General features: G+C 41.7%; 1 protein-coding gene and 1 non-coding gene across 10 annotated transcripts in view; both read right to left on the bottom strand.

Moving 5' to 3' along the window:
• The window catches only part of ITPKC (inositol-trisphosphate 3-kinase C), a 97,212-nt gene that overhangs the window by 57,647 nt on the left and 27,403 nt on the right, over positions 1 to 12,162 (bottom strand). For 8 of the 9 annotated variants that reach the window (XM_046939509.1, XM_046939507.1, XM_046939508.1 and 5 more), the window contains 2 exons: positions 11,173 to 11,297; positions 10,018 to 10,158 (listed from right to left, as the gene is read on the bottom strand). The gene's annotated coding sequence lies outside the window, so the exon portion shown is untranslated. The remainder of the gene's footprint in view (positions 1 to 10,017; positions 10,159 to 11,172; positions 11,298 to 12,162) is intronic. The other variant, XM_046939510.1, reaches the window with a different exon arrangement.
• On the bottom strand, positions 80 to 189 carry MIR6631 (microRNA 6631). Its single transcript, NR_105499.2, has one exon. It is a non-coding gene; the product is annotated as a microRNA 6631 (primary transcript).

Raw genomic sequence — 12,162 nt, 5'->3', positions numbered from 1 at the left:
TTTCTGGCAGGCTATGATGGGTGATACAGAGTTCCAGTTGGCTGCTCTCTTTTTCCCAGGGGAATTCACCGAACTGCCTGAGTAACAAACATACTGAGATGCAGAAGGCTAAAGAGGAGAGAGAGCTGTGGGGCCCGCAGGTCCTCAGCAGAACCACAGCATTCTCTTCCCACCAGCTCTTCAATTTTCTTCCATCCTTTGCTCTCCACCTTTCTGGACACACCTACAGAGACTGGTAGTCCTCGCTGTTCGAGACACATTCTCCCATGCTGCCTGCCAGCAGTGTTCAGGACTGCTGAGACGGGCAGAATGGAGGATGGTACGTCAGAGTGGCAGCCCAGCCCAGCCTGATGGCCTGGCGAGCCCAGCCAAAGGCACTGGAAAAACTAACAGCCGTTGTGGTCTTCTCTCCACCAAGAACAGACCACAGCTTTTATTCAGGGATGTTTTACAAGGAGCGGGAAGTGAGTACCTCCAAGGTACTTTACACATGCATCTCCCTGTGACAAAATGTTAGGGATTTGCTGTTTCCCTTACATTCTCTCCTGCTGGCTGAGGACAGCCTTGTCCTGATTAAGAGAATATCTTCCTCAGGCAGAGGGAGATGTATTACTAAAAGCTGCCAGAGAAATGCTTTGGAATGACCCTTCCCAATCGGAGAAACAGTATTCTGGAAACACCCATCATTTGTTGGCAGAGATACTTCTTAACTACAGAACCAAATTTCTTTAACTCTCCTAAGGGTCATTTCTGAACTGGATTTCAAGTATATTTTATTTTAAAAAATCCAACAACAACACGCTTTGTTTCCTTCTGTTTCACATTTCTGATATTTCCTGAAAAGAAGAGAATGTTGAAACAATGAAATGTCTTCTTTTTATTCTTATAGACCCATCTAGCACTGAGAGACAGTTTACCAAACAGCTCTTCTGCCCAGTGAAGGTGATGGATGGGGCTGAACAAGAACTAGAGGATCTGGCAAGGCGCCATTTGCATCAACAGCAACAGTGGTAATCAGAGAACTGTCTACCAATTTTCTTGTTTCAGAAAGAGATGTGGAGGGAAAATGGTTCAGTCCGTGATTTGTTATGGTTGGTGGAACAGAATTTAAAGTTAGACAAATGAAAATTTTGATTCTTTGCAGGAACAGTCCCTGTGTGAGACAGGGCCCTGATTTTGGAAGGGACATCTCATGAGCATACTTGGATTTAATGCCTTCAAGAAAGACTGTTAGAGGGTGCTTTAGCACTTAAGAAAGTGGTGCAATGGTGCTGATGGAGAGAATGAAGTTCATCGGAGCTATCCTGCTCAGCAAACTAGGCCAAGTCATCCCTTGTATGTCAAAGAACCACAGAATGGTTTGGGTTGGAAAAGACTTTAAACACCATCCAGTTCCACTCCCCTTGCCATCATCGGGGGCACCTCCCACCAGCTCAGGCTGCCCAGAGCCCCATCCAACGTGGCCTTGAGTACCTCCAGGGATGGGGCACCCACAGTTTCTCTGGGCAGCAGTGCCAGGGCCTTACCACCCTCTGAATAAAGAATTTCCTCCTAACATCTAACCCAAATCTCCCCTCTTTTAGTTTAAAGCTCTTACTCTTTGTTCTATCACTACACTCCCTGATAAAGTATCCCTCTCCAGCCTTCTTGTAGGCCCCCTTTAGGTACTGGAAGGCTGCAATGAGGTCCCCCTGGAGCTTCCTCTTCTCCAGGCTGAACAAGCCCAGCTCCCTCAGCCTGTCTCCATACGAGAGGTGCCCTCTGATATCTTTGTGGCCTCCTTTGGACCCACTCACTCCAACAACTTCACATCTTTCTTCTGGGGCCCTAAAGCTGAATGCAATACTGTAAGTTGGGCCTCACAAGAATGAAGCTGAGATAAGGTGAATGACAGAGCCGAAAGATCCATGTTACTTGCAGTGCTGAGTGCCCTAGGAAACCTTCCCAAAGCCCTTCAGACCCATGCCAGGGGCTCTTTTGTTGCTCAGTCTCACTGAAACTCCTAAATTTTCACTGGTTTTATTTTTCTTCCACTCCTTTTCCCATCTCCTCTCCCTCAAGCTGATGACCAGATCTGCACATAGGGAAACCTCCAGTAATTCTTCAGAAGCCAGAAGACTGAATAATGCAGAACTGCAATTGGGCCCTTAGGATTTGGTGACGTATCTGACAGGAACAGAGAGAATTGATGGTTATGTCAGTTCTAAAAGAAATGATTTAACTTGACCAAACACTTGGTAAATTCTTCCCTTCTACTTCCCCCATGAATGTGGTTATTTGTCCCAAAAGTTAGATTCACGCTCATCCATGTCCAAATTAATTTCTTTTGCATGATTAATCAGCAGCTGGAAACTGGTCATGTCATAGTCTCTGACACAATTGTCATCTGATGTTACATTTCTCATGTATTCTTTTAGCTAAATAACTTAGGCAGCAATGGCTTTGCTGGCTGATTGTCAGTTTGAGTCTCTGCACAGAGATTTAACATTCCTTTTCTCTGTTTTCCCATCTTTCCCCAGCTTGCTTGCCTGCTGATGGAAAAAAAATAAATTCCACAACAAGGCTTTGAGCAGCAAATACAGTTGCAGTGTATTGAAGGAAAACGTACATCAAGGACCAGGGGAGTCCTCACAGGCCTGGACAACCAGGAAAAGCAGTGCCAGGGCAACTTCACTGCCCCAGGCTGATCAGACACAGATTTTTGTTTCAGCTGAAAAGTGCATGGAAGGAAGTCAGATTCCCTCAAATGCAAGCTGCCAATAGGAGCAAGCATAACACTTGCATTTACATGGAAACAAATATGTCTCGGCTTTTAGGCGCTTTGGAATGGATGGTTTGGAAAGGATGATGGTCTTTGCAGGCAGGGTGCAGGATGCTTTACTGTTGATTACATTTGCCTGGCAGTTGTTAACTGATAATGTCTCCCAAGTTTACCAGAAATGGGAGTTTGTCTGGAGTCAATATTGCACTTCATTTTCCATAAAAACAATGATTTGTAATTCTCATCTTTTTCTCTATCAAAACTTTGTTCTGCCATTCTTAATGTTTGAATGATGCTCAGTGTTTTGTTTTTTTTTCCCCAGTGTTTGGAGTGAGTCAGAGGCATGTGCTGGTAAATTAAGTTGTAAAAGAATAAGGTGGGACCTTATATTCTCTGAAATGTGGGCTTTTTTTGTTTGTTTCTTTGCTTTTGTTTTTGTTTGTCAACTTCTATCTCCAACAGAGCGTCTGTTTAGAAAGTCCACATCTGGTCTAACCTCTTCTCAATGAAAAATGCTGTCTTTGACAAGGTAGTCCTGATGAGTTGGTTTTGAAATACCTCAGGTGGTTCATTTTCCTTCTTAATTTTCAAGCATTTTAGTGTATATAACACTGTGAGCATACATGTTGATGACTTTGCGTTGATTCTTCTCATTGAGACATGAGCTGCATTGCAGGTAAACTGAATTAAATAGCCATTACTGTGTACAATTTTCCAAATAATTACAGAAGGATGAGATTAGAGCCAAGTACTTTCTGCTAATAGGTTTAAGCATTTACAATTGTGTAAGCTTTTTCATAAGTAAATGCAAAATTATTGCAGCAGTTCAAAGTATCAACAGGATTTGAAAGCCGGTAATTAATTGTAGTTACATTTCAAATAATCATAATTTGTGAACAGTAAACCGGAAAAATCCCTGGGAAGATTTCATTAAGTGGATTACATCATACCTGAAATAAGTTTTGGTCTTTCCTCTGGTATTTAGTGTACCTCTGAAAAATCCCCAAGTGACTAACAATTGCAGCAGAAAGCACAAATGATAGTTCACAAACGTGATCTAACTATGTCCAAAGAAAATACCTGCTGATTAGAACGGGCTGTGAACCAGGTCTTACACTGTAAACTTACTTAAGAAATTCAGCTGCCTCTTCATTAGAAGCTGATGAAGAACTCTTTTAGAATTCACTTCAAAATTTTTACGAGCACTGTCTCCCGGGAAGTACTTTTTCCATGTTTCCTTTTGAAACTTCCACTATTCAAAAACTGAGAGTGAGGATTTACATACAAGCTCATACATAATCTACTGAATTCAAATTAGTTTCCAATGCATAGACATCTCCTGTACCAGATAGTCCTTTTCCACCAGAGATGCAACTTCCCACCTTTCCAATCATGAAGCATTGGGTATGCAGGCGCCCTGGGCTACTAGCTTCCCCATGGCTTTCCATGTCCCAGTGGGCAGCAGTCTCTTCTGTTGCTACACTGTGCCTATTATTTCCCTGCCAAGCTTCAACACACCCTCAGTGCTCTTCTTGCAAGCCCAAGAACACATCCATGGGTAATGAGGTGGGGCCCCAGCATGGGTAAAACTAAAGTAAATGTCTCTAAATGCCACATATCAAGCTAATAGAATGTAGTAGATCTTGAAATAAACTAACTGAATAATTAAAGTTTTCCATTTGTCCTGTACTCTTTCTTCAGTTCCACAGTTAGTGTTCCACTCTAAGGTAAGGAGATTGCCTTCAAGGAGAGGAACTGTTGTTCTAGCCCAGCAAAGACCAAGATCCGGGCACCTGTGCTTCTCCCTGCTTTGTTCCTTCCTGCCTGCCTTCAGCCTTCCTTCCTGTCTGCCTTCCTCACTTAATCCCTTCCTTCCTCCCTTCCTCTCTCTTTCCCATCCTGGGATTAGATAGGCAATGTAATAATATAGGTATTTGTTTAGAGCTCCATTTTGCAATATGATCTCTATTCAGATTTCACTGTTTTTATCAGGATTTTGGGACTGCAGACATCCAGGAGATTCTTGATTTTGAAGGAGGCAGATTTTAAGTTTTTTTGGTCATTCTTTCCTTGCCCTCCCTGTTTGCTGTTCTTTCTTTCCCTTTTAGTTTCTCTTGCTCCCTTGGAGGAGCCTGGTCAGCCCACTTGGTGTGTAGAGTCTGTTTTACAATTTGCTGAAACTGTTGGAGGTTTTGGTGTTCATTGCTGTGAATATCCAAGTAGCTATGCTTTATGATTCATTTCTTCTGCTATGAGTCAACTTACGCTTGTTTCAGATTTTGCAAGAAATATTTTACATTAAAAAGCTTTTCAGTTCCATAATCTGAAGTTTAAATCAAACTATTTGGCACATGATTTAAAACATGTTATATTTCATATTTTTTTTTTATGATAAAGCAGAGGCCCTTCTAGAAAAGTCCCCAGGAGACTGGTATCATTTGTATCCTTTTTCTACTCTCCTACAGATTTCAGTAGAAGATTATATCCTATTTTTAGGAGTCCATTGGACAGTTCAAAACCAAACCAAAACAACAATCAAAGAGCAAAGAAAAATAAGAGATGCTATGAACTGACCTCTTTCAGAATTACAGTTTTCCTTGAACCAAAAAAACAAACAAAACACAACAACATCAAAACACCTGAAAAAAAGAACTATTTCAGCATGTCAGAAATATGTTGCCTTTTAAGAAGATTAAATCATTAGGCAAGACAAATCACTGCGTTAGGCAAGGTTCCTTCTTTTGACTACATCTCGCTGATGTACAACAGCCTTGAGAAGATGCCGCTGTGAGAAAGGAAAGATGCAGATCAGATCCTCTCAGATGGAGGGTGTATTCAAATCTGGGTATTACACAGCCTAGATGAGCGCCTGCTTTTGCAAATCGTGGCTGCTGCCATCAGCAATTTTATGTTAGCCTGCTAACTAGGTTTTTTCACTCTAAGTAAGGAAAGCTTTCATTTGGGGTTGAATAATGTATGTTCCACAACTCAGAGCAACATTCTACAGTTTTTCTTGTGAACACACACACAGACAAAGATATCTCTGTCACAATCAGTTCAAACTGATTTCAGCCCTATTCTGATTTCTTTGGCTCAGCCACAAAACTGAAAACATATTCCAGTGACCTTAGAGGCAGAATTTCCTTGACATAAATGACATGCACCTCTATAATAAGCAGGAGTCCCTCTGTCCAGGAGTTTACTCTCTCAGGAACAACACAGGTCTCAACAAGATTCCCATCTCCACGTTGTATGGACATTTAGGAACACTGAGCAGGAAGTGGGAAGCCAACCTGGATTGCCAGCATCCTAAATCAGTGACCAAGCCACGAGCTCTTTTCTCCCTGCTGCTCAAATCTCCCACTTCCTTTCTGCAGCAAAACTATATTCTAGCTATAGTGGCTAAAGGCTCTCCTTGGTATCAGAAGCGTTAGCTTCCTTATTCCCTTCGTGTGCACAAGGCATAGAGACCCTCAGACACAGCTCAGTACTGAGATTAGAAACAAACAGACATTCTCTGTTTGGATACAACCTCTACAGTGGGAACAAGTTCTTCTTTTCAAGGTCTAGAAAAACTTCTCATCTGCAACCACCTGCCAAAACATCTGCTGTGCCATTGCCTGTTTTAACTACAGATCAGGATCTGCAGGCTAGACTTGCTTCAGCATTCATGTGGAGTCTTTTCTGAATAAGCAGGGTAGGCTTTGAGCTTATGAAAAGCATCACACTGGCCTTCTGGGACAGAATATTATTTTTATAGATGAAATGATCTGACTGGCTTCCAAGACCTTTGTGCTGGGTGGAAGAATGAAATGATGAGGTTATGGAACCTCCTGTATGAATGTTGAAATAAACAGGAGTATGAACAGCTCTGCAGAAATACATGGGAGACAGAAATCTAATTTAGGGAGAAAAGCAGCAGAAGGTGAGAAGTGATCTAAGTGTTGGCACTCCATGCAGTGTAGTGGGCACTGCTTACCTCCATTACAGAGACTTTGCTACCCCCTCCCTGGATATCAAGGCACTCGTCACCCAGGGCAAGTCTCATTTTTTACATCATGCAGATGAGAAAACTAAGGCAGAGAGGGAACGACTAACGTTCTTAAAACTGGCCACTGATTTTTGGTCTCTCTGTTTCTGCACGTGTAAAAAAAATCTGATCTGGTTCTAAGCTGTGACTTTCATGAACAATGTTTTTCATGAAATGTAAAGTATTTTCTGTTCAGTGTGTACAAAGAAGAGGCACAAGATGTCTCAAATTCAACATCTGAAATGAGTATGTATGGGAAAAGTTGGTCTCGTATATGCTACTTTTGCTCATACAGAAAGTCAACACGATTACTGTTTCTTTTTCTAAGTAACACTGAAGGTTGCTTTCTTCTTTTTAAATAATGCATTTGATTTTTATGTTGTTTATTCTACCTTTTGCATTAACACTTGAATACAAACTGTAAGGTCATCAATGCATAACATGGAGGTATCTCTGGAGTTGCATTTGCTTTTTCCACACGTTTGTATGAGCATCTACCTTAATGAGGAAAACGTATCTTACTTATAAGTCATGAAGAACTGTATTTTGTTTTGGGCACGGATATGGCAGCTCTTCTGACAGCACTGCACCCACCTGCTGTCTGAGTTTTATGCTGCCTTCTGTGACAGCACAGATGCTAGGACTCCTTAGTGACTACCAGGCAATGTGTCCACAGAGTGGTGTTGTTCTTTTACCAAAGATTTTGAGCACAGAAAAGCTCCTGAATGAACCATGCAGAAAGCAAGTAGACTGCCTTCCTGGATTTTCACGGGGCTGCTTTGCAGGACCCATCACTGAATTCAGATTGCCTCACTGAGCACAGATCCAAATTCTGATGCAGCTCCGATGCTCACATAGGCTCAATCACAGCATGTTCTCCATCCTGCTATTTTCCCCTTCTCCTTACATGACAACCACACTGCTGCTATTTGTGCTGTGCAAATACTCAGTTCCTCGTATGGATTTAAGAAAAATAACTACACTTCCACAGATAAGAGAGATGTTTAGGAAAACCTATAGCTTGCATTCAATTGAATGATTTTTATTTATTTGCACTATCCCCTTGTCTGCACTTCCCTATTGGGTAACGACTTTCTGACAGGTTAACTTTACCTTGACAATGTTAAATCTATGTGCTATTCTCTTTTACTTCTCCCTCCTTGACTACTGTCTCTCATTATGCTGTTAAATAGCAGCTCTGCTTAAACCCAGACCTGGCTGCAGGTTCTAACAGGGCTTTGGGAGACAAATACAACCAGGTTCAAACTGATAGTGCTTAAGCACCTGCAGTCAACTCTGGACTCCCTACGAGAGTTGCAGTATGACTGTTGCATCAAGATTGTTTTTGACCATAGTGCCTGCAACATTTTGCTGCTCTGGAAACACTTGCTACTGGTATAGGAAAACAGCTGTGAGATGTACAGTGATATCACTGTAGCAAGATGGGAACACCAAGATGATTTGGTTGAAAAATGGCAATGAAATGGAAAATGGCAAGCGTAACTGTGCCTACATAAAATTACAGAAGTGTGATTCACCAGCACAGTACAACACCTTGCAGCGTTTAAAAATCACTACCTTCTGAAGTTCTTTGTGAAGCAATTTCTGTTTGTCACACGGGAAGAAAGGAGGGAAGTTACAGAGACAAACTGTAGAATGGCTTGGGTTGGAAGGTATACTTTTTTTTCACACCTCATTTAATAATTACCCACCTGCTGTACAGCCATTAACATGTGTACATGCTGAAACCCCAAAATGGAGCGCTGTGAGAAAATATAAAGGAGCCCTTGCTGGGGATGGTTTGAAGGGACTTGGGGTACTTATGGGGTGAGAGGGGTCTGCATGCCCTTCCAATGCCGTTCGGGGCCTTTGTGTACAACGGGGGTGTTTTGGGTTGCTGAGCACACACCTCCAGGCCCATTCTGGGATGAGGAGGTACCAATTAGTTCTATTTCCTTAATTTTAGATGTATACCTGAACATCCTTGATACATAACAGAAATCTTTCAGCACATTTTTTTCAGCTTACCGTTTCATTGTACAAGAAGAATAATAAAGTTCTATGGTTTTGAAAGCCATGGTGGTTTAACTGTAGGCTTAACTAAAACTTCTTTGTCTGATCAGTAGAAAACCCCTATGTAAAATCTCTTATTTTGTTTATCTCAAAATGAAATGACTCTTCAGCTACTGCATAACTGAAAAATCAAACTGGCTTGATACAGTTTATCTAAGTTGGTTCAAAAACCTAATTTAAGGCTTGATTAAATGCTATTAATGCAAAGTTAAATAAACTACATGCCAGTGAAGGCTATTTTAGGAAAGGGTTCTCCTGCTGAAGGGGAAGGGTTTTAAAACAAACTTAATTAATTTACTTTAAAAGTTAATAAGATAAACTATGCTAAGTGTTTCCATGTAGAGAAACTTACAGAAATATGACAACAGATCCTTTGGAAAGCTGCTGCTCAACATGAAGACAGGAGCGAATTTCAGAAATTACAGGAAATAAAGCCCTGTGGGTTTGTTGTTGCTGTTGTTTGTTTGTTTTTTAAAACAAAACTCAAAATAGAACATTTTTTCCACTTACCACGCAGGGGAATGAAAAATGTCTTTTTGTTACATTCACTCAGATTCCTTGCTATTGCTGCTACAGTTGCAACTCCAGCACTGAGAACACTGATCTGCGCTAAGAGAAACCATCAGGGCTGAACCCAAGTGCCCCAATGGCATGGTGTAATCCGGCAAACAACAGGTCTCAAAACATTTGCTTTGCTACTGTCAGGTTTGCAACAGGAGACATTTCACAGATAAATTCTCAACAGAGGGCTATAGGACCACCCAATGTATTTTGCAAGAATCTGATGGCAATAAAATCCCCACGGATTATCACGTAGTGTAATGGAGTTCAGACTGGAAATGTGTGCATGTCGAACAGCTAATCTAGCTAAAAGACGTCCATGCATAGGAAGCCTCTGCCCCCTAGTGTATGTATAGTAAGGCTCTCTTTCATAGGATATGGGGCCGTGCAATAGAAAGAGGAAGCATTTATTTGAATGTTAATGTATAATTTACATGCTTCATCCACGTCCTCCCCCCAGTGACTGCATAAGCAGAGTGCCCAAGTAAATCGTTTGGGGTCACCTGCATTGTTATGGTGAACATCTTGTTCTGTCTGATGTGCATTTTTTTAAAGCTGTTAGGCATGTCTTTTTCTTTTTCCTTGGACTGACCTTATTCAGCTGAAGTCCTTATTGATTTATCATTGGCTTCAGGCAGTGGAGAGCGGTATTAACTCAAAGTTTTCTCAGTCATGTGAACAGGTCTGCTGACTTCTTGGGGCCTGAGCCTGTCTGAAGGATTTGTCCTGAGATCTGGGTGGCCAAAGAGATACCAACCATTAAAGCCACAATACCTCCTTTCAAGTTCATATATTTGTCTCCTAAGGAGATACTTGACTTTTTAGCAAAACTGTACAAAACAAATACATAAAGAGACAGAAGAAGCAGATTAAATGACACAGTGGTCCGGAGGGCACTGTGGCAGCTGGAAATTCCCTTTGCTGCTGCCCCCATTGGACTAGTCCTGCTCCTGCCCTAGACCTGTGCTTAATGGTCCTGCAAAGTTTGCAAGGCTCAAAGCAAAGCAAAACTTTGCTGGCATTGCACTGATCTGGATGTATCACCAATTGCTTTCTGACTGCAGATCTAAGCAGTTTTAATTCCTGTTACGCTAATACCTTGGTTTTGTCTGTTTGAGCTCTCATGTTTGACTCATTTCTACATACATGAGAAAGCAGCCATCTATAAAGTTTCTGTAATGCTACAAATGCTGGAATCAATGGACTACAGTAATCTTTGATCTGTTTAATACCATAGGAGACATGTAGTGCATGAACACTCACAGCAAAGTGTCAACTGCCCACAGGTCAGGTTGCCGTACAGTTTGGATGTGCTTTCAACAATAAGACCTGAGGGACTTTGGATATTTTATGATTGTATTTCCAAGTACTGTCTATTCTAGAATAAAACCTCAGGTATGCTGGGTCTGACCCTACTCAGACTTTCTGGGTAGGCACAAGAGGCTCTTTGTGTTGGTTGGCTTTTTGCTGTTGCTGTTGTATTGGTTTTTGTTTTGTTTTGTCTTTAAAGATGGTGTTGTGTCTGTTTCTGTTTGAAAGCCAAGGGAGCATCTCAGTGTTTGGATTTGTGTCAGTAGTTCTATTTACAGATATTATTTATATCTCCTGAAATAAAACAGTTGCAATTCCTCTGATATATTTGGATGACTGTAACAGATTATGACCAAAAACTCTTCAAGATCTCCTGTACTGTAAAGGTACAAAAAGGAATCAAATTAGGGCAATCCCAGAGAATGTCTTTACGTACTTCAGTGAGGCACTGCGATCTCCCAAATCAAAAAGCTGTGATGCAGGATGTCACACAGCGTTTTGAGGAACTGGCATACTTCACATTATCTGTGAGAGATCCTTCAAGGAAGTGACTGCGTAGATCTGTTTAAAGGAGAGAGAAAAAGCAGAAATATTTTGATGGTCATACAATACAGTGTGTGGGGGGGCTGTTCAAAGAGTCTTTTAACATGCTCTTGGGTCAGATGCGTCTCATGTGATGCAGATAGAAAAAAAGCATGCAAAAAAACAAACCAAACCAAAACAAAAACTTGGTAAGGGAGATTCTGATTGAAAGCTGTATCATAACAACTCCTAGGAAAGGATGGACTGAAATACCCTTTGCCATCATATTATCCACTTGTTCAGAAGAGGAACACTGAGGTGAGCCAAATTTTAGTCTCTAACCTTCAGGCCAGAGAGCTGACTAGAAGTCTTTTTAAGTATTCATCTCCCTGAGGTCTTCACACTCCAGAGAAGTCGTTCTAACTGAGAACAAAGCTGCGAGCCCAGCTTCCAAGGGCCTCCATGAGAGGCCAGCTAGTCCCATCCCAGCTACTGGGCAAGAAGGCTGGCAGTGAGGGTGGGACAAGGCCCTGTTAAAAGGGAAAAGAAATGACTTGTCACCATTGCCTTGAAGTTGTTATCAGTGATGGTTCCAAGTAAACGTGAAGCTCTGCCTAAATACTGCATGCCTGTGCTTAATGTTCCTCCTAAAAACGGCAGCAGCAGAGGGAAGTGGCTCCAGCACTGAGGGTAGAGCCACAGTGATGAGGAAGTGCTACAGAGCTGCCTGGATCTGAATTCCATGCTGTTACTGCTTAGATGCGATCACACAGCGGCTTTTTCCAACCTTAATGATTCGACGATTCTGTGTAGCAATAGGTAACAAGAGGGACAGGAGCAGCTCGTGTGCTGACTGGGAACGTTCTATCTTGCTTGCTGTTACACTTGACTTTTTAAAGCAAAA

This window comes from Gallus gallus, chromosome 3 (assembly GCF_016699485.2).
Source record: "Gallus gallus isolate bGalGal1 chromosome 3, bGalGal1.mat.broiler.GRCg7b, whole genome shotgun sequence".
NCBI classification, from domain to species: Eukaryota; Metazoa; Chordata; class Aves; order Galliformes; family Phasianidae; genus Gallus; species Gallus gallus.
The sequence above is the reverse complement of the archived record's forward strand: the minus strand, read 5'-3'. Positions and strand labels throughout refer to the sequence as shown.